Consider the following 25,571-nt stretch of genomic DNA (forward strand, 5'->3'; position numbering starts at 1 on the left):
CAATTTGTTGGCAGCTGTTCATACTATTCTTTCATAATCCTTTTTATTTCGGTAGCATTGGTTGAAATCATTTCTGACTTTACTTATTTTTTTATTTAACTAAGGGTTTCTCAATTTTACTGATCTTTAAAAAAAAAAGCAACCCTTAGCTTTATTGACTTTTTCTATTTTTTTCTATTCTCAATTTCATTAATTTCTGCTCTAATCTTGGTTATATCCATAAGATAGTAATTTTATGTTACGTTTTTTATCATAATTTTAAAAATTTAAAACATTTTTTAAAAAAGAGATGAATTTCCCTAGGGGAAGGAACAAGAGCGAGGAGAAGGGTCCTGAGAAAACTTTTGGAGACTGATTGATTTTCTTGATTGTAGTAATGGTTTCACAAATATAAACATATGTCAAAACTCAACAAATTGTACATTTTACATATGTATAGTTTATTGTATGTAATTATACCTTAATAAAGCTATCAAGTTGCAGATTTCTAAAAACAAGTCAAATATTTAAATTTGCAGGCATACGTTATTCCAAATGATGTTTTTTCTAAGTGTAGTCTATTCAAAATTCCTTCACTTAAAAGTCAATATTTGATAGTATTTGTCTCTTGCACTTTGCGTGTTCCTGGTTCTCCAGTTTTGATCCTGATCTGCTATTCAATTCTGAGCCCGTCACTCTCAGTTTCCTTTGGTAGAGGCAGCACTACAAGGGACTGAAGTTCAACAGAGACATACTCGCAACCATTTTTCAATTAGACTCTTTCATCATCATATTTTCAGATAGATATTCATCCCATCAAAGAAGCTTGTGTCTATGAAATGATCTTTTTCTCTTAATTTTTAAAAGCAGATAGTGTTTATGACACTATTGCAGACACTTCATATGTTTAACTTTGGAGATTTATTTTTCAAGAGCTTTATTTATCAACAATAAAGCCAGCAATGATGTTACACTACCCCAGATGGCTTTAAGATGCTGTGTTGCTGAAACTGTACAGTTTGTCACAGATGTGACTACTTTTACACTAGTACTTTGAAAAATCTACAACCCCTCTTTGTTAAAGCAACTAAACCTAAAATACTAATATGTGCTCTATAATATATGAAAGATGTTTTACGACAGGCAGACGTATGGGCAATTTGGCATTTTTCTCTTTGATTCTTAATTATTACCAATGTAATCATACCAGGTTCAATGTAATCACAAGATTCTTCCCTGTTTTTGCCTTCAAAACTAGAAATTCCCACTTTTTCATCTAATTGATTTCATTATATACTCCACCACCTTGTACACCTACAGCAACTCCAAATTCACCTAGTGGTTTCATCTCCAATTTAAATTTACTGGCTCCAATCATCCCTGTTGAAGGCTATGGCTTCAACGTAATTTATTCAGCATTTTATTCAAAAGATATTTATTGAACATCAAACTACATGCCAGGGCTCTATACCAGATACATGGTAGTGAATAAGGAAAAACATAATCACTCTCATGGAATTTATAGTCTAATTGGAAGACAGATATTGAACAAGCAATTATAAGATTGATGAGTGTAACTATAAAGGAAGTACAGAATGTTTGCTATGGGAACATTCCTTTTTCCTCTGGGCTTCATGGGGCAAAACCACTAGGTTAAAAATGAGCATGTATTCCTTCCAACTCCCTGCTCCTGGCAACCCACAGGAAAGATTCCACATAGGGAATATCGTGTCAAGAAGTAGAAACAAGCCCCTGTGACTAATTTTTTTTTTCCTTTTTAGGAAAGTAGTAGCATGCTTCCTAACAAGAGGCATTCTTCCGGCTTAGCTGCTGGCTGAGCAAGACTAGGTATTTATAACAATTCTCCTAGTTTTCTCTTGGTGGCTACAGCTGTCCCCCATATTTTATACGCTATCTCTGTCTGGGAGATACCTAGAAACACCCTCAACAAAAGATCCCGTTCCGATGTTTTTAAACAATAGTTCAGAGAGTTGTTAGACCGTATCTACAAATTGGTTTCATGAGAGCCTTAAGGAGAGTTTTTGTTTTCTTTTGTCTTAGATTTCTTGACATACCTCGGAGCTCTCAGAGAAAAGACTTTATTGACTTTAAGGCTATGTTTACAAGTCAACAGCTCAGAAACATTTTTGCTATGAAAACCATTTGGTGGCTCTACAAGCACAGGTAAGCTTGTCAGAGAGTAAGTAAATGAACAACTTAGGCATCTTCTGAAAGATCAGTGGGTCCAAATTCAACCCCAGTGTCAACAGCAGCCGAAACAACAGAAAAAGAGAGTCACACCTGGTTAAAAATACAAAAGAGAGATAAGATGCTTTTCAAAAAGGCTAACCTAGGATTATCTTTCAACCAGGGCTAAACCAAATAGAAGATAAATTACATGTTTGCATGCAGAGCCCTATCGTATTCATGCAGACCCAGAGTCCAGGCCTGCTTAAGTGAGTTGCTTTTTCTCCATGTTTGTCACCCCACATCCCAGTTCACAGAGGAGGGGAGAGGAGTTTGGGTACCTGCCACTCAAGTCTTCCCCCAGCCCTCAGCTTCCTAACATCCCTGGTGCGCAGGGGTGGATCTGTGAGACTAGTTCAGCATTTTGATTGAGTCTCTAATTCTTCTGGCTGACAAGGACAAAAAACTGTGCTGGCCATAGACCTAGAATAATCAGGGAGCACATCTGCGTGAATATTAGCACCTTATGGTGGAAAGAGCCCTGAACCTTGGGAAAATCACGTAACCTCTCTGGGTCTCATTTTTTCCTTGTTTTGTATCTTTTTTTTTTTTTTTTTTTTTTTTTTTATTTTCCTTGTTTTAAAATGGGTTAGATTAGAAGCCTGCACATCTGACTCACTCGGGATACTTGTTAAATGTAGGTATTTCTGGCCCATCCTTGCAGATTCTGATAAGTGGTCTGCCTTGAGGATGGGGGTGGGAGATAGGAGTTGGGCTAGGGATGGGAGTGTGGATTGAAATCTGTTTTCTAAAAACTCTGCTGGTAATTCTGCTGGGTGGCCAGTCAAATTCTGTTGTAAATTTTTCAGGGATGATTTCAGAAAACCACAGAGTTAATATTCCACAAGGAACACACTAGTATTGTACTATGTGAAGTATTACAGTCTGTGCTGAAAGACAATATTTGGTGCTCTTTCCTCCCATCTCACAAAGACTGATCTGAGTTGGCCCCAAAGTTATAAGTAGTAGTAGTAGTAGTAACAATAACAGTAATAGTAATATTAAAACTTATTGCATGCCAGACACTGTCCTAAATACTTCATAGGTCTTCATACAATTATCTCAACAACCCTGGGAGATAGAGTATTACTATTATCCCCATTTGACAACTGAAGAAGCCAAGGCACAGAGAAGTCAGGTAACTTACTTATGGTAACACAGATAGCAAAATGGACCAGTTGGATTCAGGCTGGCTCAGAGGAACTTTCTGTCTGAAGAAACCCAAGTAGCTTCCCTGTAACATTTGGGGGCAGCATGGTTTTATGGAAAAAGCCAAGGCTTTGGTGTCAAGCACTTATTCAAATTCTGGTGCAATTACTCATTGCTTGTGTGGTCTCGAGTGACCTTACTAAAATACCATAGGCACTAAAATACCATAGGCTGGGTGGCTTAAACAACAGACATTTATTTCTCACAGATCTAAAGACTGGGAAATCTGAGATCAAGGTGCCAGCCAATTTGAGAGGCCTCTTCCTGGTTTGCAGAAGGCCATCTTCTTGCTGTACCCTCACATGGCTCAGAGAGAGAGGGCTCTGGTCTTTCCCTCTTCTTATATGGGCACTAATCCCATCATGGGGGCTCCACCCTCATGACTTCATCCAAACCTAATTATCTCCCAAAAGTACCCCCTTCAAATACTATCACATTGGGGGTTAAAGCTTCAACACAGGACTTTGAGAGGACACAACATTCAGTCCATAGCACGAAGTTTCAAATTTTTTAATCTGCAAAATATATATCACAGCTATTTGTAAGGTTTCAAAATAAAATGAAATAAAATTTTTATAAGGCCATAGCTCACTCTCATAATAAAACCAAAGTAAAACTTTCAAAAATTTTATTGACTACGTATCAGGCTCTGTTGACTGAAATCTAGAGAGTAATTACCATTTATTGTATACCATGTTTTCTAAACTGCATTTATGCATTGTACTCATTGAATCCTTCATAACACCCTTATGAGGTAAGTGTTATTATCACTATTTTATAGATGAAGAAACTGAGAGGTAAAACATTTTCCTGAAGTCACAGCTCGTGAGTGGCAGAGCGGGGAACGTAACCACAGGGTGTGCTGAGTGCCTCTTCTGTTTAGACAGAAATATGTGAAATTCCTTATTTAAAATTTTCGTGAAATAAATCTAAATGGATATATTTAGGACCTAAGAGTTCTGAGGTTACAAGAAATGTTTGCAATGAGCCTCAGAAGGAGAGAATTCAGTTCTTTCTTCTTTATGATGGCCTCATTTGCAGACTGAAAATCAGGATACATGGGGAGGGGGAATCAGGGAGATATTGGTCAAAGAATACACAGTTTCAGTTTCACAAGATGAGTAAGTCCTAGAGATCTATTGCACAGCATAGTGCATACAGGTGATAATAATATACTATGTACTTAAAGCTTTGTTAAGAGAGGAGAGCTTATGTTAAATGTTCTTTAAAAAAAAAAAGAGGGAGGAAGGAAGCTCAGAGGTGATGGTTATGGTTTTGGCATTGTTTACGGCGACAGTCTCATGTGTGTACACTTTATTTCAAACTCACAAAAATGTGTGCATTAAATATGTACAGCTTTTTTGTGTGTCAATCGTACCTCCCCCCCGCCCCTCCCCAGTCAAGAGACATGATCTTACAGTGGAGCAAAACGGCTAAAAAAGAACTTGGGGGCCATAGTCTCTGCTTTGCCCCTGTCCCACACTCTACTCTTGACATCTATTACCCAAGGCCAACTTCAAAGGGAGAAAATATAGCTCTGAAATCATTAGCCTAAGGGCAACATTCTTTTCTAGCTCTAGAATTCTTTAGTGTATGAGCTGTCATCCAGCCCTTAGTTCTCTGTTTCTGATTCACCAGTGGAGTGCAGAAACATTTAATACTCTCTCCTTTGGAATAATTCTTCTGTGACCTTTTCACCTCCAGCCCAGCCTGTAGGCTGAACATCTCGGTTAAAGATAGAAAAGCTTCCTTTTCAGAGGAGATGATAAACAAACTGGGACTGAGTTTCCTTTTTAGGAAAGATTTTCTAGATTAAAAAAAGAAAGCAGTATTATTTTAATATTTTTAAAATGTGTTGGTTTTGAAATTTTTGGAAAAAAATACATAGTATTGAAAATTTCTGAAGAAACTGCATTGTAATCACAAAACCACACAACTGGTCTTAGAAACAAAAGTACCGACAGACAAGCCTCTTTTCCAACACAACCGGAAAAATGGATATAACCACTGGATCTCTATCTGACAGAATCCAAACACCCAGCTACTTAAGGTAACCATTGGAGAGGCTGGAGGTCAAGTCCAAGGAGGTGCCACAGAGAAACCACACTATTATTCATCCAGCCAGCGCAAGACAGCTAATCAATCACAAAGACAGAAAAATGAACAATGACACTCTAGAATTTAAAGAAGTTAACCCCAGGAATCCTGGCTCTGTTGATGGAACGACCCCTCAAGTTAATATTGGACAGACCATACCATTATCTGAAGGGAGATAAGCAAAATATGTAGGGCTCTGGCACAGCTGCACTGAGCCACTTAAGGGAATAGCTCTTGGGGAAGGGTCTATGAGTAATGGCCTGGTATTAACATTTTGTGATAATTAAACAAGCATTGTTATTCACAATAATTGTGGCACAACACAAAGAAGTAATCAAAAAAGTATCCATGTGGTTTTGTGTCTTAGCCTTGCTCCTGACCTTATCTTATCTTTCCAATCTATAATTTTAATTCGGTCCAGCTTTCCTTGGCCATTTAGTTTCGATTTTATTTAATCGTTATATAAATAACCTTAAATCCCATGGAGAATCAGCAGATCACTAATTAATTAAATACTTATTAAGACAATGACAGCAAGAAATTTCTCTCTCTCTCGCTCTCGCTCTCGCTCTCTCGCTCTCTCTCGCTCGCTCTCGCTCTCGCTCTCTCGCTCGCTCTCTCTCGCTCTCTCGCTCTCGCTCTCTCTCGCTCTCTCTCTCTCGCTCTCTCTCGCTCTCTCTCTCTCGCTCTCTCTCGCTCTCTCTCTCTCTCTTCTCTTTTTTAGCTCGCTCGCTCGCTCGCTCGCTCGCTCGCGCTCGCTCGCTCTCGCTCGCTCTCTCTCTCTTCTCTTTTTTTCTTGCGTTATGTGGGCCTCTTACTGTTGTGGCCTCTCCCGTTGCGGAGCACAGGCTCCAGACGCGCAGGCTCAGCGGCCATGGCTCACAGGCCCAGCCGCTCCGCAGCACGTGGGACATTCCCGGACCGGGGCACGAACCCGTGTCCCCTGCATCGGCAGGCGGACTCTCAACCACTGCGCCACCAGGGAAGCCCACTCTCCTCTCGTTTTTAAACGAAAACTGTTTGAGAATCCAGTGGTCTCAGACCTAAAGTATTTGGCTTTACCCTTTGTTCAGGACTCCTGGAAAGCTGGGGTGCGCTATTGATCTACAATTAAGATGACAATTCCCCCTCCCTCCTCTTTTGCCCCACGCTTTGCATGTAGGAACTGAACCTTTGGGATTTTACAACGTGCCAGCACTCTAAAAAACTGTTAATATAACTGCCTTTTTGGTTGAAGGATTTGTAGTCACTGTAACTAATCTGAGCTAAAAGATGAAGTAGAGATTTGTGCAAATTCAAACAAAACCAAGTATTATTTTGAAAAAAAAAAAGCAAACAACTCAGTTTCCATAATTACTTTCAAAGGACAACCATCAGAACAATATTCTTTCCCCCAAAGTGGGAAATTTTAAAAAATATATATTTTAAAGGACTTTGCAACCGCAAAACAGACAAAAGTCCCTCCACTTAAAATGTGAGGTGAGGGCTTCCCTGGTGGCCCAGTGATTAAGAATCCGCCTGCCAATGCAGGGGACATGGGTTTGAGCCCTGGTCTGGGAAGATCCCCAATGCTGCAGAGCAACTAAGCCCGTGCGCCACAACTACTGAGCCTGTGCTCTAGAGCCCGTGTGCCACAACTACTGAAGCCTGCATACCTAGAGCCCGTGCTCCGCAACAAGAGAAGCCACCGCAGGGAGAAGCCCACGCACCACAATGAAGAGTAGCCCCTGCTTGCCACAACTAGAGAAAGCCCACGCGCAGCAACAAAGACCCAACGCAGCCTAAATAAATTAATAAATTTAAAATGTGAGGTTAATAAACTCCAGAAATCTTGCTAAACTAATGAATGAGACCTGTTTCCCAAGCGCTTCCTGTTGTAGTTGAGGGAAGAAGTGCCTTTCCCCACCCCTCCCACACCCTGAGCTGGAGCAAGAGGCCTGGTGAGAGGCCACCAAAGGGAGGGGTTTATCCCTTCCCAGTGGGCCTGGGTACAATGAGTGCTACTGGGACAGCATGCCGGTTGAGTGCAAGCCTGGCTGGAATTCCCAAAAAAGAGGCACAGCCAGGGTGGGGCAGAAGCATAGGTCTCCAAATTCATAGCTGCTATCAGTTTCCCAAACAGTTTTTAGAATCCACAGGGCTGGGAGTGGAATAGTTATGCTCAGTACGGTTTGGTTTGCAAATCTGGGAAGGGAGCCAGATAAGAGCTTTCTCCCATGATGCTGGAGATGATGTGTGCTCTCCAGAGACGCGAAGTTTCAGACTCATACAACTGGGCCTTTGGAGATCATCCAGTGAATCCGTCCACTCATTTTACAGAACGGGCAGTGGAGGCGCAAAATGTTAAGCAATTTGTCCAAGGTCATCATATAGTTGTTCTCTGATAGAGCAAGGACTCGAACCCAGTGTTTTCTTCCAACTCATTCGTATTTGATAAACCAAGTAGATAGTATCAATACATCAAAATTGTCAGATATAATTTGAAGATATATAAAACATGGACTTTGGTATAGTATATATATAATAATTTTAATTGTCATAAAATATAAATAACAAAATTTTTATCTTAACCATTTTTAAGTGTACAGTTCAATGGTATTAAGTACATTCACATTCATATATATATATTATAATGCCAGGTATCTACATGGAAATGGAAAAGCTCAGTCAAAAATATTTTTCCTTTATCAATCAATTATTGAATGGACACATACTGTGTGACCAATACCATGTTAGTATTGAATTGACACATACTATGTGACCAATACCATGTTAGTTAGTATCTGGGTCCTCAGGAGCTTAAAATTTATTTAGGCAACAAGATGCATAAATAAGAGGCTATAACTAAACATAAAAGGCAGTGTGATGCTTTTTTTTTTTTGGCTGCATATATTGTGGGATCTCAGTCTCCGGACCAGGAATTGAACCCAGGCCATGGAAGTGAAAGTGCTGAATCCTAACCACTAGACCACCAGGGAACTCCAAAAGGCATTATGATACATTTTAAATGAATGGTACTGACAGTAAGAGTTTAGAATCCAAAGAACCCGAATCATTATGGGATGAGTAGTCAAGAAAAGCTTCAAAGAGAAGATGGACTTGAGCCACATTAATAAAAAGGGAGAAGTCACAAGGAGACACTCCAGAAGAAAGAACAGAGGGACCAAAGGTATGGGGGTGTGCTGTAAAAGATTTTTTGATGAAAAGTGAATTAAACGGTCTGAGAATAGCAAAAGAGCAGTTTGCTACCAGACTCAAATGGCCAATTTTATCCAGGAGGCAATTGGGAGCCGTTGAAGACTCTTGAACAACATGATTATAACAGCACTATGTAATGAAAAGCGTAGGATAGACTGAAGGAGAAAGAGCTGGATGAGTGAGGCCAATTAGGAGGCCATTAAAAAAGTTCAAGTACAGAGGAGAGAAGGAGTGGTAAAGTTGGGATCTGGTACCATAGATATGTGAAATATTGCGAAGGAAGAATCAACAGAGCTTGTTAATCAGTTAGATATTGAACATGGGGATGAGAGGCAAGAATCCTAGGTTCAAGCTAGAGTGACCAGAATTGTGTTACCAATTGAATGGATTGAGTAAGTCAAGAGAGGGAGATAACCTTAAAGGGAAGTTCAGTCTTAGATATGCTGAAATGGAAACAATAGAAAGACATCCAAGTAGAAAAGAGAAAGCACTGAGACAAATGTATAGAGTTGCACACTTGCAAGGTACTATTATTATATTATTATATTATATTATTATTACTATTATTCAAACAAACTTTAAAGAAATTCTTTAAATTTCACCTGCATCTTTGGGCACAAAGTCTTGATCTCTTCAACTTAACCAACTGAAATGGGAATGATTAAGCTGATCACAATGTATGATATAATCTTCATACAGACGTGTAAAGACTGTAACAGCAAATGTCAGGTTCACTTTATAATAATTGAGAAAGAACTGGAGACAGAAAAGCCTTTTAATATTGTATTCAGTTGAGAATAACCCTATGGAAAATTGAAAATACATCCAAAAACTTTAATATTGGTTTACATTAAGCAGCTAGGTTCAAGCATTTCAACATGATGTTACTGCTGTGAAGTAAATTTAGAAAAATCAAGAGAAAATACTGTGTAAAACAGTTTTGTACTAACAGTGCTTGGATCAGAGCAAAAAAAGTTTTTATTGTTTATAAAATTATTTAATTTGCCATCATTCTGACCTAGAAATTTTGATCCCTAGCACAGAGAGCATTGCTAACTACAGAGTAAACAGAAACCTGTATTTTTCTCCTTTCTTTCTTCTGCAGGGTGGATTTAATCAGCAGGCACAGTGCTTAGGGCCCATGATATTTGTAAAAAGCTCATGAAATTTTATTAAATTTTGTCTAAGAAAGAAAAAAGTCAAAGTATATAAATTACATCGAAAATAATTTAAAATATTGATATTATAGTGGAAGGGGCCCACAAAGTCAAAAGTGCCTAGGGCCCACGAAAATCATACTGTGGCCCGCCTACTGTACTTAGATCTGGGTCTCTGGTCTAACCATAAACCATTGCTTTTCATACTATTCTGCACGCACTTATGAATTCTGTCAGCCTGTTATTTTCTTTTTATTAAAGTTAAATATGTCCATAATTTAAAGAATCAGTTAGTTCTACAAAGTTTGCAAAGACAGATGTCAGTCTCCAACTGCTTTTCTCCATATCCCCTTTCTCAGAAGCATCTACTTTGAACTTTTAAAGCTACTCTTCTGATATTACCTCCAAATCTCTGTCACACACTTGTAATATTCCTTCTTGCTTTTTTCAGGTTTAGATATTATCTATGGACTTCCTGTCATGAAGATGAAGATTTAAATATCTTGTCTCCTCCCCTCTTCCCGAACCCAGTCATAAACACTTCTCTGCTGTTCATCTTCTTGATTGAGATTTACGGTAATTTTAATTCACTCAATGTTCAGGGTTAACCTAATTATGACTCTGGAGGCTATTCGGTATTGAGTCATCTAGTAAACATCTATGATTACTTTTCCTTTACTGCACAACTTGTAGTTTTCCCTCAGTTAAGAATTGTTGTTTTCTCATTTACCTAGTTTTCTAGGTACACGCTTACCATTTCTTGGTATACTTGTCTACCAGATGTTTAAATATCTTCTCAGTATATTTCTTTGGGTTGAGTATTATATCAATTTTATTTTCTTAAGTTTCTTCTGGAGCATTTGGGCTTGTATGAGTCCAGATGGGTTGCCCCCATGCTTGGTGCATGATTCTGGGTAAATAAGAGAATTCCTTTGCAGTCATCCTGTGTTGGATCTCATTTATTCTGAAAAGCATGTCTTCTTTTTTCTTGATTTACTCCATTGTTTGGGTTGTACATATCCTTCAGTAACTCTCTGAGAAAAAGTATGTGTGTGTGGAGTGAAGGTAAAGTTTTTCAGTGAAAGATTTTTCTCCTCACAACTTAGTTGTAAAGCTGGCCAGACATTTAATATTAGCTAAAAATCATTTCCCTTCGGAATTTGGAATGCATTGCTCCATTTTCTTCTAACTTCCTGTGTTGCTGTTGAGAAGTTCAGAGTCATTTTGGTTCCTGTTACTTTGTATGTGACCTTGCCCCCACTCCCTTCTCTCTGGAAACTTGTACGATCTTCTCTCTGTCTTCTGTGCTCTGAAATATCTCTATGATGTATCTTGGTGGGGGCCTATTTTCATTGCTGGACACTCAGTAAGCCCTTTCACACTAGAAATATATATCCAGCAATTTTCAGAAACCTTAAATTATTTCATTGATGAAATAATTGTTTTCTCTAGTCTCTCTTCGAGGAACTTCTGGACTTGTCCTTTAATTTGCTTATGTTTTCCCTCCTATTTTTCAAGTTTTTAAAATTTTTGTTTTCTTATTGCAAGATTTCTTCTATATTCTATTCCAATATACCTACTGAGTTTTCATTTTTAGAACAATGTTTAAATATTTTGGTTGTTGTTCTCTGTAACTCTGTTTTTTTGGAGCTTCCTAGTCTTGTTTCATTAATTTAGAACCTTCTACTCTCTTCTGTAGATATTAATAGTAATAAAAAAATTTTTTTTCCTTGCCAGCCTAGTCATTGTTTACTTCAAGTTGCCTTTTTCTATTTATATATTTAATTCCGATATTTATGTGAGAGGTTATCCTCAGATGTCTGATAATTCTAAATTGTTTGTTAGTGCATGATTAAGGGTGTTCTAATAAAAAGCTGAGTGAAACTCCCAGTTCATGGATGACTTTCATTTTTTTCTGTAGGTAGGTGATGTGGGTCATCTGTTTGTTTTGGAACTTCTATTGTCTGCTTTTAAGTGATTCTTCTTGTGTGTTCAGATTCCCCATTGAATGTACTTACATTATCTATATCCCCATGTGGAGAATATAGACCCACTGCCTGTATTCTGAGAGCTGCACTGGGAGCAGAGGCTGGAAATATAAGCTTCGAATATGCATACTCAATCCTCCCTTTGTTGAGTATAGTTCCCTTACCTTTGGCTTGGTTTCCCTGATCCAGAGAATACATTCTGATCTTCTGCTGGGGTTGGGGAGAGGCAGTTGCCCAGCTGTTTAGGGAGGGCTGAGGAACTGAGGGATCTAACTTCTTCCTACAACCAATCCTTTTTATTTTCTCCCCCATCACTCTCCTCTTTTAGGGTTCCTGGTGCCATCACTTCCTGGGTGTGGGGCTGACATTTCAGTGGAAATTAGATTTATTCTCAGACTCCCTCCACTGCTGACTTAATTAGTCTTTTTCAGGACTGCAAAGTCAGTTTCCACTTGACCATCTACTTTCTTGCTTCAAAATTGTTGTCGTCATGGTCATCTTTATCTTGTAGTCTTTTTTTTTTTTTTTTTTTTTTTGCGGTACGATGGCCTCTCACTGTTGTGGCCTCTCCCGTTGCAGAACACAGGCTCCGGATGCGCAGGCTCAGCGGCCATGGCTCACGGGCCCAGCCGCTCCGCGGCATGTGGGATCTTCCCAGACCGGGGCACGAACCCGTGTCCCCTGCATCAGCAGGCGGACTTTCAACCACTGCGCCACCAGGGAAGCCCTATCTTGTAGTCTCATGCCTTAAAATATGTCTCTTAGGTTTAGTTTCAGTGGAGTTTTGGAAGAAGCAAGATTAGATGATGTTTTTAATCTCCATCTTTATCTGGAAGCCATTGAAACTGAGTTTTTGGCTATATAGAGATTGAAGTATTCAGCATTGTACAAACACAGTGACATATGATGTTTCTGATAATACTTTATAAAGATCTATGATTAGGGCTTCCCTGGTGGCGCTCCCTGCGGAGAGGCGGGGCCTGTGAGCCATGGCTGCTGAGCCTGCGCGTCCGGAGCCTGTGCTCCGCAACGGGAGAGGCCACAACAGTGAGAGGCCTGCGTACGGCAGAAAAAAAAAAATCTACGATTGTACTGAGCAGTCAACACAATTATGTGTTAGCCCAATGTTTTTCAAACTTGAGTAATGTTCTAACCCTATATAAGGAAAAATACAATCTATAGACTCTCACTGAGTTACATTATTTTAATTATAATATTACTTAAATGTGTATTTAAATGTAAATATAGACAATTTATGCTTACAGCTCTTGTGCATTTATTTAAGCAAAAACAAACAAACAAACAAAAAACACCACCCCTAACTTAATACAAGAAAGTCACATATTTAATTCAAATTAACGACATAAATGTAATGTAAGGTCACTTTAGTGGAAATAAATTGCAACTCTAAATATAAATATGGCACTTATCTCTATGTCCACCATCCACATACTACCATGTATTGTGTGAAAAACAAATTTGCCCATTTCTCTTAATTTGAAATACAGGGAAACCTTTTTTTCAGATAGCAAGATTCGTTATCATATAGGCATCATTTAGCAAGAATGTAACCTTGACCTATTGAGCCTGCATCTGTTCTTTTTATATTAGTCTCTAACAAATAAAATAGTACTTCATGATGCCAAGTGGATCATAAATGTGAACAAAAACTTGGCCCTTATTTTAATTTAGAAGCATTCTCTAAAGAAGGCTCTGCCTGCACATGTGAGTTGACCAATGACCCCTTTAGGTCCTTAGATCTCTGGGATGCCTCCTCGGTGGAGGTGACTACTGTGTCAAAGCAGGGGCACAGTGCGTACCTGAGTAGAATTGCTTTTCTTTGCAAAGAACAGACACATGAATAAAGATGCTTATTGGAGGACGGATACAGTTGACGTGGTGACATAATTTCATTCTAGTGCAGGCAGCCACTAGTTTGAGATCTGTGGTGACTGTAACTACACTAAAAACCAGTTTGTCCTAATTTTGTAAAATAGTTTATTAAAATAATCAATACTTAAAATTGCCTGCACATTACCAATAAACTGCCCAAATATTTTACCCTGTTACAGTGATTGGACCTTTGAGTCCTTCTTCAGGTCCACATGGCCGGAAACGCGCAACAATCACCAAGGAGGCACTGACCTGTGCATCTGCGGCCCCTGCTAGTTCTCCAGAGGGAGAAGTCCGCTGCCTTCCGGGCACACACAACACAGGATGGGGAAACTGATGCAGTAATATGTCTTTTAAAAGCAGGGTGAGAACACGGAAGAATTTGGTAACCGCTTGAAAACTTGAAGAGAGTTTTCAAGATGCAAAAAAATGGTTACTAAAGGAGGGCCAGTTGGTTAACATCGTAACTTGGTCAGGCTCGGGTTTAAGTCTTCCCACAATACAGAGAGGCCGTTGCCCAGAGGGAGGAGTCTTGGAAAGAAGGGCCGTGGAGACAGCTTGGGCTGTAAAGCAGGTCCCTTTTGAATCAGTCAGCGGTGCACTTTAACGTTTGCCCCCGAGAGGGGCATCAGGAACACGGACCTCACCTCATCAAGCCTTCCTGTTGCATTGGAACTGGAGGAGCACAGCCCAGGCTGGATTCTCAATGCCAGAGGGGTGTATCTATTTGTAAGTGGACCCAAGGGTACATCCAGGAACCTGAACTCTGGCCCTGGGCAAGGAAGCAGGCAGAGCTAGGCTGAGGGTTAGGGCTCTTGCCAGACAGGCTGATTTAGGACACATTCCAGCTGCAATATCCAACTGGAGTTTAAGGTGGGGGAACGAATGCACAATGTAGGCATATAAAATGTATGACTACGGCCTGGAAATCTAGATGGTGATCCCCATCCTTACCAGGCTAAGGCAGTGGATGTATCTGGTTTGGCATGTCTAGCGTTGTCCACAGACAACTGAGGGGGTTAAGCAGGACTTCAACAAAAGGAAGCGTTCCTCCTGCAACCTACCACCACACACACACACATCCTACGCTTTCTTACCCTCAGGCCTTCACTTAGGTCTCCTCTTTACCTGGTTAAATTTTTTTTTTTTTTTTGTGGTACGCGGGTCTCTCACTGTTGTGGCTTCTCCCGTTGCGGAGCACAGGCTCCGGACGCGCAGGCTCAGTAGTTGTGGCTCACGGGCCTAGCCGTTCCATGGCAGGTGGGATCCTCCCGGACCGGGGCACGAACCTGTGTTCCCTGCACCGGCAGGCGGACTCTCAAGCACTGCGCCACCAGGGAAGCCCCCCTTTTTTTTAAAGAAGATGTTGGGGGTAGGAGTTTACTAATTAATTAATTTTTGCTGTGTTGCGTCTTCGTTTCTGTGCGAGGGCTTTCTCTAGTTGGGGCAAGCGGGGGCCACTCTTCATCGCGGTGTGCGGGCTTCTCACTATCGCGGCCTCTCTTGTTGCGGAGCACAGGCTCCAGACGCGCAGGCTCAGTAGTTGTGGCTCACGGGCCTAGTTGCTCTGCGGCATGTGGGATCCTCCCAGACCAGGGCTCGAACCCGTGTCCCCTGCATTGGCAGGCAGATTCTCAACCACTGCGCCACCAGGGAAGCCCTACCTGGTTAATTTTTATATTGCACTGGGCTCGTTCAGTCATAAGTGATAGAATTCCAACATAGGTTAACATTCAGAAAAAAGGGAGCTATAAAAAGGGCACTGCCTTCCAGGGACTCTTACATCCTCAAGTCTCTTTTTCCGTATTTATTCAGCTCCTGGTGTGATGCTTTCATTTTCTCCTCTGTAGGTATAGAACTCTAGCTAGCCGTAGGAGCAGGAGATGGGTGTGGAGGGATTCCATCTTATGCTACTCCAGTTCACTAATCCAAAGAGAAAAAAGAGAAGTTTCCCTTTCTCTGTCACTGTGAAAACTCCTCTGGAAGGACTCAGATGGGCCTAGCCTGGATCTCCCATCCTCTCTTCCGGTTAATCACTATCACTGAGGTTGAGGCCTATGATTGGCTGTTTCCAAGTCATAAGCCCACCCCAAGGCCAGATGGAGAAGTGATTGACAGCCCCACAAAATTGGATTGGCGCAGGAGAAGAGCAATTACCTAAAGGAAGAGGTAACATTCCTTCCAAAAGAATAGAAAAGATGCTGGGCAGAGGCAAGACAATAGATGTCCTTTATGATCCCTGTGATCTCTTAAGGCTCAGCTCAGGTGTCACTTCTTGATACCCCTCTGTCCCTGTCTCCTCCTATTGGGTTACATATTCCTCTCCAGGCTCATGTTACATCTTGGCTGTACTGGTGCACCCATATTAATTTATAGTTGTCCATCTAAGTGTTGGTCTCTCTCACTAGACAGGAGCTTTTTGAAGAGAGCTACCGTGGCTTATTCCCATTGGTACACCCAGCCCCTCAGCAGATAATGGGAGCTCCAGGAATGTTTTCAAAAAAAATAAGAAATGAAGATGATTACAAGATGGCAGCAAATCCTCTTAAATTAAGAGGAAGAGCTAGGAACAAAATAAAAGTTTAAAAGTACGAAACTCTGTGATAAATCGCTTTTATTAAGTAATTCATTTGATTTTCACAACAGCATTCGAGGGAGATATTCTTTCTGTTTCACAGACAGGAAGTTAAAGCTTAAGGTCCACAAGGTCAGCTGAGAACCATCAATATAATAATTAGCACTTAGGTAACTTAAATCCAGCCTGTTATCTTTCAGTTACGTTATCTTCTGCCCTCCTCCTTCTGCAGGTTAAGAATGAACTTACATAACACAGCGATGCTCTTTTCCCTTCTTGGTAATTTGGACATTTTCTGCCAATAGGTTGTTTTTTACCTAAATGCACTCCTTAGTCAGTTTTGCATCTTTCATTTGTTTCTTTACCCACAAAATTAGAGGGTTGAAGGAGAGACTCTGTAAAATCCCTGCGAGTGCCAACATGATAAAATTATGCAAAGTAAATGAAACCAAGTAAAAGTAACACAGATGCTAACGCCAGTTTTCTGGTTGCCAGTGGGCAGGCACACCTGAAGGAGTTGTTCTGTGTTTACACCCTCTACTCTCTGCTCCTCGTTCTTCTGTTTCAGAGCCTCCTTTATTGTATCCTTTTGTATCAGTTGCTCTTTTCTCCCCAACAGCTTAGTCCTTGTACTTTGTCCTTAGCTTCTCTGGACCCTGCATTTCAGTTCCCATACCCTCCACAGTCCTCTCCTCCTTGGCCTCCTGCCATCAGACCTTCCCTGCAGAGCATCCGGGCGAGCTTTGTACCGAGCAGGCTGAATTGCCCAGAAGGCTCCTGAGGTGTGAATGACCTCTGGTAATCTCAAGGGCGATCCACAACTGAATGAAGCACTTGAATGCAAAGAGCTAAGGCTAATCGTGGGTATTTTGAAAGTATGATGGATCCAGTATGGATTTTTTTTTTCTCCTAGGGCAATTTCTAGACCCATCCAATCAACCAAAGTGGCCTATTTGAGGCCAGCCCCTTAGGGAACAGTGGCTCAAAGTGCAATTCCCCAACCATCCTGATCTAACCTCATGGGTTGCTTGTTAAAACTGCAGCTTCCTGGGCCTCACCAGACCTAGTAAATCAGAATTTCTTGGAGCTGGCAGGCAATCTGAATTTAAAATATGCTCCTTGGTGAGTCTTAAGTTCACTAAATTGTAAGAAGCTCTGTCTTTGTGCTAATTATCCTCTAAAAATTTCATGTATTATTATCTCTTTGCTTCTTTAATTATATCAATGAATTTTATTTATAGGTTTCTTCAACTTGCACAAGTATTAGACATTTGACTGAAGAATTTAGCAACAATATTCAGCAAATATTATAGTTTTATTATATATAAGCCACAGAGCTATACTTTCTTGACCTGAAAAAGATGAGGTAAATTCTCAAGTTTATGTCCCTCTTTTAAATGCTTCCATGTGGGGTATTTATTCGCAGTCAACACCAATGGTAAAGCTGAAGGAGAGCCTTGCTTTTTATACATTGTGCATTTCCCCATTTTTCTATCGTTTAGAGAGAAACTGTTTTTATAATTTTGCATAAAAGTTTAGTCGCAAAGTTTTCTTTTTGGCTCTTATGTTGTTAGGATGCAGTTTCCTGGATACGAACCATATCTATGTAGAATCACGTCTCTGTATATTATATATACCTACACTTGCCTATATCTTTATATAGAAATCTATACTCATATCATCATATTTTCTCCTATGTCAAGGGCTTTATCCCAGAGATTATCAGTTCAGTTTTCTTGAATTTTCACTGTTCTCTGGTGACTGTGAGGCAATTCTGAGTTTGGATTAATGGCAGATCCAGGCCCCAATCCTATCACTTTCTCTGAATGTTCTACATCCATCTTCGGGGTGGGCAGACAAAACCTCATCACAGGCACATGGACTGCAGCTGGACTGTTGGTCGCAGGGGCAGTAACTGCTACCCACGTCCTCATGGCCTGTCTCCACTTTCCCCTCAGCTCCATTCTCAGGCTGTGAAGGAAGGCTGCACTGTCTGTTCTATGGAAACGTAGTCCTCTGAGGTCAAAATCTCCAATTAAGTGTGGTTTCCTTACTTACAAAGCAAACAGGGAGCAGGACCAGAGTGGGACGCTCGGTTATCCCACCAGTAGGAACTTCTTTGGCTCCTTTTGCTCATGATCTACAGAGAATATCAGTCTCTGAGTGAGGGGAGAAGGTAAGGCACAGGTAAGGCACAGGTTCCCAGGTAAGGCACCCATAAGCCCCTGAAGCTGGGCGTGGCTGGAGTCAGTATCATAGAGACGGAGGCTGTTGTCCCACGTGTCCCTTTCCTTAGGGTTTTCCAGGAAGCTTAGCTAAACATCCCCTCAGAGCTTGAAAACTCAGAAATTCTATGTCCCCAAATGACTGTATTTTTCCAAAATTTTGGGTTAAATAAATATTTGTGTATCACTTTGCAATTTACAAAGTGCTCTTCACTTACATAATTTTCAGTAATGAAATCCTCAGACGCTCCAATGTGGTTTTATTTTAAAGGAAGCAATCTGAGTTTTCATTAACTCCACCGGGATACAGAGCATGATGAGCAGCTTTAAGGGTCTGTAGAATTATCAGTTGAAAGAAACCTCAGTCTCCCTTGATACAGCCAGACTCAAAAAGCACTTGATCTGTCCTTTTCTTACAGCACTTATCGCCGATCTTGCATTTCCTTACTTACTTACTTGCCTTATCTCACTTACTAGATTTGAAGTTCTTTAAGGCAACATCTCAGATTTATCTTTGCATTATTCACAGCGCCAGTGGAACTGGAAGGCCACAAACTGGTGTTTGTAAAATGAATGAATGAATGAAAGTGGATGAATAAATTATACCCACTTCCTATTAATCTTCTGGATTTTATTTGGCTTATGTGAAGAAAATCCCCCCAAAGGAAGGAGGCTAAGCTAGAGACTTTATAAGGAATACTATCTTTCAGAACCTCCCCCCACCCCCCCCAATGGACTGAGGAAACTTGTACGTTATAACTAATAAAAGACTAGTGAGTTCTTTCAGAAAATTTTGTTTAAGGCCCCTAGTGGTTTATCTTTACTACCTCGTAAATTGTTAACTCTCAAATATTAAACCAGCAATAAACCAGAGCTCCCTTATCAATCATCCTTTCCTCATTGTTTATACCAACTAGGAATTTAGGTTGCTGGGGTTTTTTTTTCCCCTCCCAAGTGTGATGATCATGTAAAAGAATCAGAGGAACACACTGGGAATGACATATGTAAGTAAGAAAAATTCACACACAGCACAAACTCATATTATGCCGTCACCTCAGCCTTGCAACAGGCTCTGTAATAGATGTTTGTGCGTATGTATATTGGAAAAATAGAAAAACAAGGTCAGCGCAAACAGTATTTGTACGTATGAACGAATGTAAAACAAAATTTCAAGTTTTTCTTAACATTAAAAATGACACCAAGAAAACTATATAAAATAAATATACCCTTGGAACTAGGACCCCAAATTCAGCAACATCAGCACACTGAGATGGGAGAAAGAAAACCACCGTGACCAAAGACCAGGTTTGCGTGGGGTGGGTGTGACTCACATTTTCGGATAATCTGAATAAAGGGGATGGTGTCAGCACGAGGCATCCATGCTAGCTGGGCTCTCACAGTCCACTCCGGGTGCGCCGCCCCAGGCCAGCCGAGCGCCAGCCCGGCTGCTGCAGCCCGGGAGGGCGCGCGGGGCGGGCGCTGATTGATGGGGCGCGCGGTCAGGTGACCCCGGGCGCCACGTTCCCGGAGCCCAGCCTGCGGTGGCCGCCTGCGCCGGGCCGGGGCCGAACCCGGAGCCGAGAGGAACCGATCTCCCGGAACAAAGTTGCCGGCCCTGCGCCAGTGGGGCTGGAGAGCCGAGGGGGAGGGGAGCGGCTGGCCGGACCTGCTCGGCCCCCTCCTCCTCGGGAGAGCGAACCCCGAGTGCCCGGACAAGAGCCAGTTCCCAGGAGGGCGGCCACGCGCACCCCGTTGGTCCTGTGCCCTCCCCTGCCTCCTGGGCCTCCGGCGCTCCTCTCCCTTCGCCAACAAAGGGGCAGGCCCGCGGGGGTGGGGGGGAGGGAGGAGGCGGAGCCGGAGGAGCGAGCCGCTCGCGCACAAAGTTGTGGAGTCGCCTTTCCTCGGAGGAGGGGAGCGGGCAGCCGCAGCCTGCAGCGGGCTTTCTCCCGCCGAGGGGCGAGGAGGAGCCTCCGGCTCCCAAAGCCGATTGGGGAATCTTGGGGAGCGGTGCCTCCCTCCTTGCGGGTCATTTCAGCAGACGGAAAACTCTCTAGTGTTTGGCAAACTTGGTGCCTGCGCGCCCATTCCAGGTTTGCACTTGGACTGTTTTGTTTTTGTTTTTGGCGGAACTACGGGGCAGGAAGATTGCACAAGTTAGGGGCGTTTTCAGTCGGGTGTCAAAAAAAATTTTTTTTTTTCTTTCGGATCTTGTCTGGTTTTCCATAGTTCCTTTTAAAAAAACACCGCATCACAGAGCTCACGTTCGCACACACCCCCGCCGTAGTTCGATTACTACGCCTCAAACACAGCAGAGGAGCCCTCGGCCCGCTCGGGACGCGGCGGCGGCGGGCAGGCGAGGCGGGCCCGCGGGTCACGGGAGCAGGTAAGCCCATGCATTATTGAGCCTCGGGCCGGGTAATGTGACCACAGCCCCGGGGAAACGGGGCGTAGGCTGCGGGAAGGATGGACTTTCCTGCGGCTCACGCGCCCAGGATCAGCGTCCCGAGCTCCTTCTCAAGGCTGAGCCTAGGACGTAACCAACTTTTGCTTGCACTTTCCTTGGAACCCCAGTTCAGCTCCCCGCGGCGGGACAGAGAATGCCAGAAACGTGGAGAGAGCTCGGGCGAGAAGGTCCTCGGAATCCGTGTAGTAGCGAACGACCCAAACTCCTCCGACTGGTTCCGGACTCCGTCTTGACTCCCCCAGTCTTCCTCCCGGCTAGGGTGAGAGGGTCGCGCCTCCGTGCGCGCCGGGCCAGTGATCTCCAAGAGGGGACGTGGCTTCCTAGAGGGCCTGTCACACATACCCCAGCCCCGGGAAGGCGGGGCCCCGGAGGTGTCCGCAAGGACAGGGAGGGGAGAGGTTCCCAGCTATCCGCCTGGCAGGAAATGTGCTCGACCTCCGGGCCGTTGCTGCTCCCGAGGGTGGGGCTTTGGAGAGGTGACGAGGGGCGCTCGGTCGGTGAGTAGTCCCGCGCGGTCGCCTCTTCTGGTTTCCCGGACCCTTGGCATCTCTTGCTGCAAGTGGTAAGGTAATTCATGTCCCTTTGTGGCTCCGGGTCCGAGGCTCTGGTTGCCCAAGGCCCCTTTAAAAACCAAGACAGCACTAATTTTAGGCTGTGCAACTTTTAGAAGGCACGCTGTTAAAAGTGAATTTTTTCGCCAAGCCCCAGATTACCAAAGGGGCTCGTGCCAGGGTTGTTTCAAGGGGAGGAGAAAACGTGTCCGACTTCCAAGAGCCAGGGAGCTCTCACTTTGTTTTACGCTTAACTGGGGACCCCGGGTCTAACCTGGGTTTAACAGCCTCTCTCACAGGGATGCCCCGGGGAGAGCCTCCTCTTCACCGACCTCCAGGTCACCTGGGTCACCAGGGCCTCGCGGGTCGGTTCTTCATGGAACTCCCCTTGGGACGGTCAGTTGCCGTAGCGGGCGTGAACCGAGTTCGGGGAAGCCTCGATTCCCGGGGTTCGGGCGGGAGCTCGCGGCCTCAGGGACCACCGGCAGTAGCCTCATCCATTCCTTTGTAACTTGCATGGGCCTCAGGAAGTCGGGTGGGCCCCTCCGGGCTGTTTGCTGGTGGGCCCGGGGCACGCAGCCTGCCGATAGCGCCGCGAGTCAGGCGAGAGCTGCTGGAATGCGAAGCTCCTGGGTGCGTTGGCTTCCAGAGGGCCAGGCGGCGAGGGCCAAGGTTTACGCGGAGTCATTCCCGCCCCCTGGACCCGCATTTATGGGACCGAGGAGACAGCTCTTTAACTCTCCTTCAGGTGTTTACCTAAAATTGATTGCCCCTGTAAACAGCATTAACCACAACAGTATGAACCTTCCCTTGGAGCGCTTCCGAGAATGAATGGCAGTTCTTGGCACTGGGCGGTGTCTTTTACCAAGTTTCAAGCGGAGCCGCAAACTCTGGCCCTCTGGGCTTCCTTTTCCACTCTCGCTAGCATTCTTAGGTTTTGGTTCCCGGTGGAAATGAATGAATAGTTTTTGCCTAAGGACCCACACCATATTTCCATCATAACTGCACATTGTTAAACATGTTTGTATTCTTACATTTTGTAATTTCCAAATTAAAAAAAAAATTAAAACATTAGATTTGCCCATAAGGCCAACCCCCATACTTTCAACCCGGGTTTATTGCCACACACTCACGGCTTCTGGTCCATATGACAGCCAGAGACGTTCTGAAGAAAGCTGGTGAGTATAGGGTGTACTGGTTTCAGTGAGAAAGCGCTGGCTAAGCTGTGCAGAACATCATTATGAGGCAACAGAACTTAGAGCAGAGGTAACAATAAATTACAACTCTAGAGGGCTTAAAGCTTGTAAAGCGATATCCCATTCATTTATTCTGTTTCTCGCCTAGCTTGGTGTGGAAAATGGCCTTGCTTCCATACTATTGATGTAGAAGTGGAGGCTCACACGGAGGCACATTGTTAGTGATGAAAGTTTGATCTGTCTTCTGACAGCCAATAATGAATTCCTGCCATGTGTTACTCAGGAGACCCCTGCCCATTAGTGGCACCAAGTGTTAGTCAGTGGGTATCTGTTACTGTTAAAATGGTCTTATGTGCTTCTCCCACCTTCCCATTCTTTCCTTGTCCTCTGCTCCCCCTTACTGCTGTATCTCTGTAGCATATAAAGAAGAGAAAATTTGAGAGTTTATCTTAGGTAGTGGCAAAATAAAATATTATGATGCAGGAATATTAATGTGCAAATGAAATAAAGTTCTGTGTGAACAGTTTACTTATCTTTTAGGGACTGGGAAAAGTCTTTGGAAAGTGTTGAAGAAGACCCTTGGCTAAGACCACTTATGAAGGAGAGCATTAGAAATATCTTTCAAAGGGAATAATTAGTTCATTTCTAATAAAGAGAATTTTTGGGGGGCAAAACTGATTTTCCATAATGAAATTTTATGTGCATTCTTCTGAACAAAGTTTTTGGTTCTTGAATATAATAAAATACACTTAAGAATTCAGCAAATCTTTTGCAGTTATGTACCTCCCAAAAAGAACTTAATTACATAATAATCCATAAAGTATAACGTAGTGGACGATATAAAAAATGGAAAATGTTTTTTATACCCTCACAAAATCTGGCAGGCTGATGATCCAATCCATGTATCCTCCCTACTAGAGAGGAAATTGTTCCTAAAGCTTTAGCAATCCACCACAGTTTTCATGTGTGTCAAACACTTAAAACATTTTTCTAAGGTACTTTTGATCTCTTTATTATTAGAACACACCTTTTTCCTAACTGGTAGGGAAAAAAATAATATATTTTATATATTTATATATTATAAAATAATATGGTGTTTCCTTGAATGTCATAAAACATTGTAATATGTAAAACTTCTAATTATTTCATAAATATGTGAAATGAAATATATTACAAAATAATAATGCCACATGGTGTATCCTTGAAATAAAGAACTGAGTTGTTGTCTATCCTAGTTAGCCATAAACCCTGCTTGTGATACCTATTGTAATATGTGAATTAATGTCTGTTGCTTGTAGATTAATATTTGGATGTGTTGAGTGTTATATTCCCAGTTAAATGATTAATTTATTTAACTAGCATTTGGGGTGCTCATAGGGGATGTTAGGATATAGCCAAGTCGCTGAACTTAAACTTGAATTCTGATTCTGTTTGGATTGTTTGGGCATTGTGTTCCAGAAAGTACTAGGGCTATTATTATTGACATTCTTAAAGAAAAGTGGTACTGAAGGATAGAATCCTCAATTCTTTAAATTTTAAAGGTGCCTCTTACTAATTAATTGCTAAAGATTAAAATTATTTTGAGTGATATGTATTCTCAGCAGAATTTTCATGATGTATTTTCCAGAATAAAATCTGTGTCAATGGATATAACATGTAACCGTTCAGATTTATATATAATCCAGACCATTCCTGAGATCAGACTTTTTTGTTATCTCCACTTGTATATCTCGGAGGCATCTCAAACTCAGTAAATCCAAATCACACTCATTATTTCTTCCTTTAGAGGCTCATCCTCCAGTGTTCCCCAGCTCAGTGAATGACTCAATTGCCCAAGCCAAAATTGGGCAGTCATTTTGCACCTCAGTATCCTGAGCGTCTCATATCCAATCAGTTTCCAAATCCGATTGACCTTTACTTAATATCTAATATACCACAAGTCCACGCACTTCTTTCCATCTACCCTTATTTAGGCCACAATCATGTTGCTTCCCAGCTTAAAACCATCTACTGGATTCCCACCGCTCTTTTTTTTTTTTTGGCTGCGTTGGGTCTTCGTTGCTGCGCGCAGGCCTTCTCTAGCTGCCGAGAGCAGGGTCTGCTCTTCTACTCTTCGTTGCGGTGCGTGGGCTTCTCTTTGCAGTGGCTTCTCTTGTTGCGGAGCATGGGCTTTAGGGCGTGTGGGCTTTAGTAGTTATGGTGCACAGGCTTGTTGTTCCACAGCATGTGGGATCTTCCTGGACCAGGGATCGAACCTGTGTTCCCCTGCAATGGCAGGCGGATTCTTAACCACTATGCCACCAGGAAAGTCCCCCCACTGCTCTTTAGGAAGGCCTTGACATGGTCTCTAAGACCCTGTCCCTGGTCCTATCTACCTCACCTAGTTCAACAGGTCTCTCGCCTCTTGGCTGTTCTCTCCAAAAGCACTGGCCTTTGCTCAGATTCATGAATGCTCCATGATTCTTCCTGCCACTTAACATGGGAAATTCTCTTCCCACCTCTCTTTTTGGCTAATTAAATTCATCTCGTCCTTGAAGGCTTGGCTCAAATGTCACCTCTTCAAGAAAGCCTTCTTTAATTGCCCAGAGCAAATCAGATTCTTCTTCTGTATGCTCATACTACTCTATGCTTCTCGTTTATACATTTGTAACATGTTAGTATTATAATGAAATAATTCATTATATAATTAATTGCTTGGTGTCTATGAATTTCAAGATAGTACAGGCTGTGTCTCTTCTTTTTTTTTTTTTTTTTTTTTTTTTTTTTTTTTTTTTTTTGGGTATGTCTCCACT

The 25,571-nt window shown here is 42.3% G+C and overlaps 1 protein-coding gene across 4 annotated transcripts in view; it reads left to right on the forward strand.

The window, feature by feature from the left end:
* UTRN (utrophin) overlaps window positions 1-25,571 on the forward strand; it is a 550,217-nt gene that overhangs the window by 36,796 nt on the left and 487,850 nt on the right. For 2 of the 4 annotated variants that reach the window (XM_024747874.1, XM_024747878.1), the window contains exon 1: window positions 20,578-20,951. The gene's annotated coding sequence lies outside the window, so the exon portion shown is untranslated. Of the gene's footprint in view, window positions 1-2,040; window positions 2,164-10,445; window positions 10,464-20,577; window positions 20,952-25,571 lie in introns of those variants that run through there. The other 2 variants (XM_024747877.1, XM_024747875.1) reach the window with 2 other exon arrangements.

Source organism: Neophocaena asiaeorientalis, unplaced genomic scaffold (genome assembly GCF_003031525.2).
Source record: "Neophocaena asiaeorientalis asiaeorientalis breed wild unplaced genomic scaffold, Neophocaena_asiaeorientalis_V1.1 scaffold123, whole genome shotgun sequence".
NCBI classification, from domain to species: domain Eukaryota; kingdom Metazoa; phylum Chordata; class Mammalia; order Artiodactyla; family Phocoenidae; genus Neophocaena; species Neophocaena asiaeorientalis.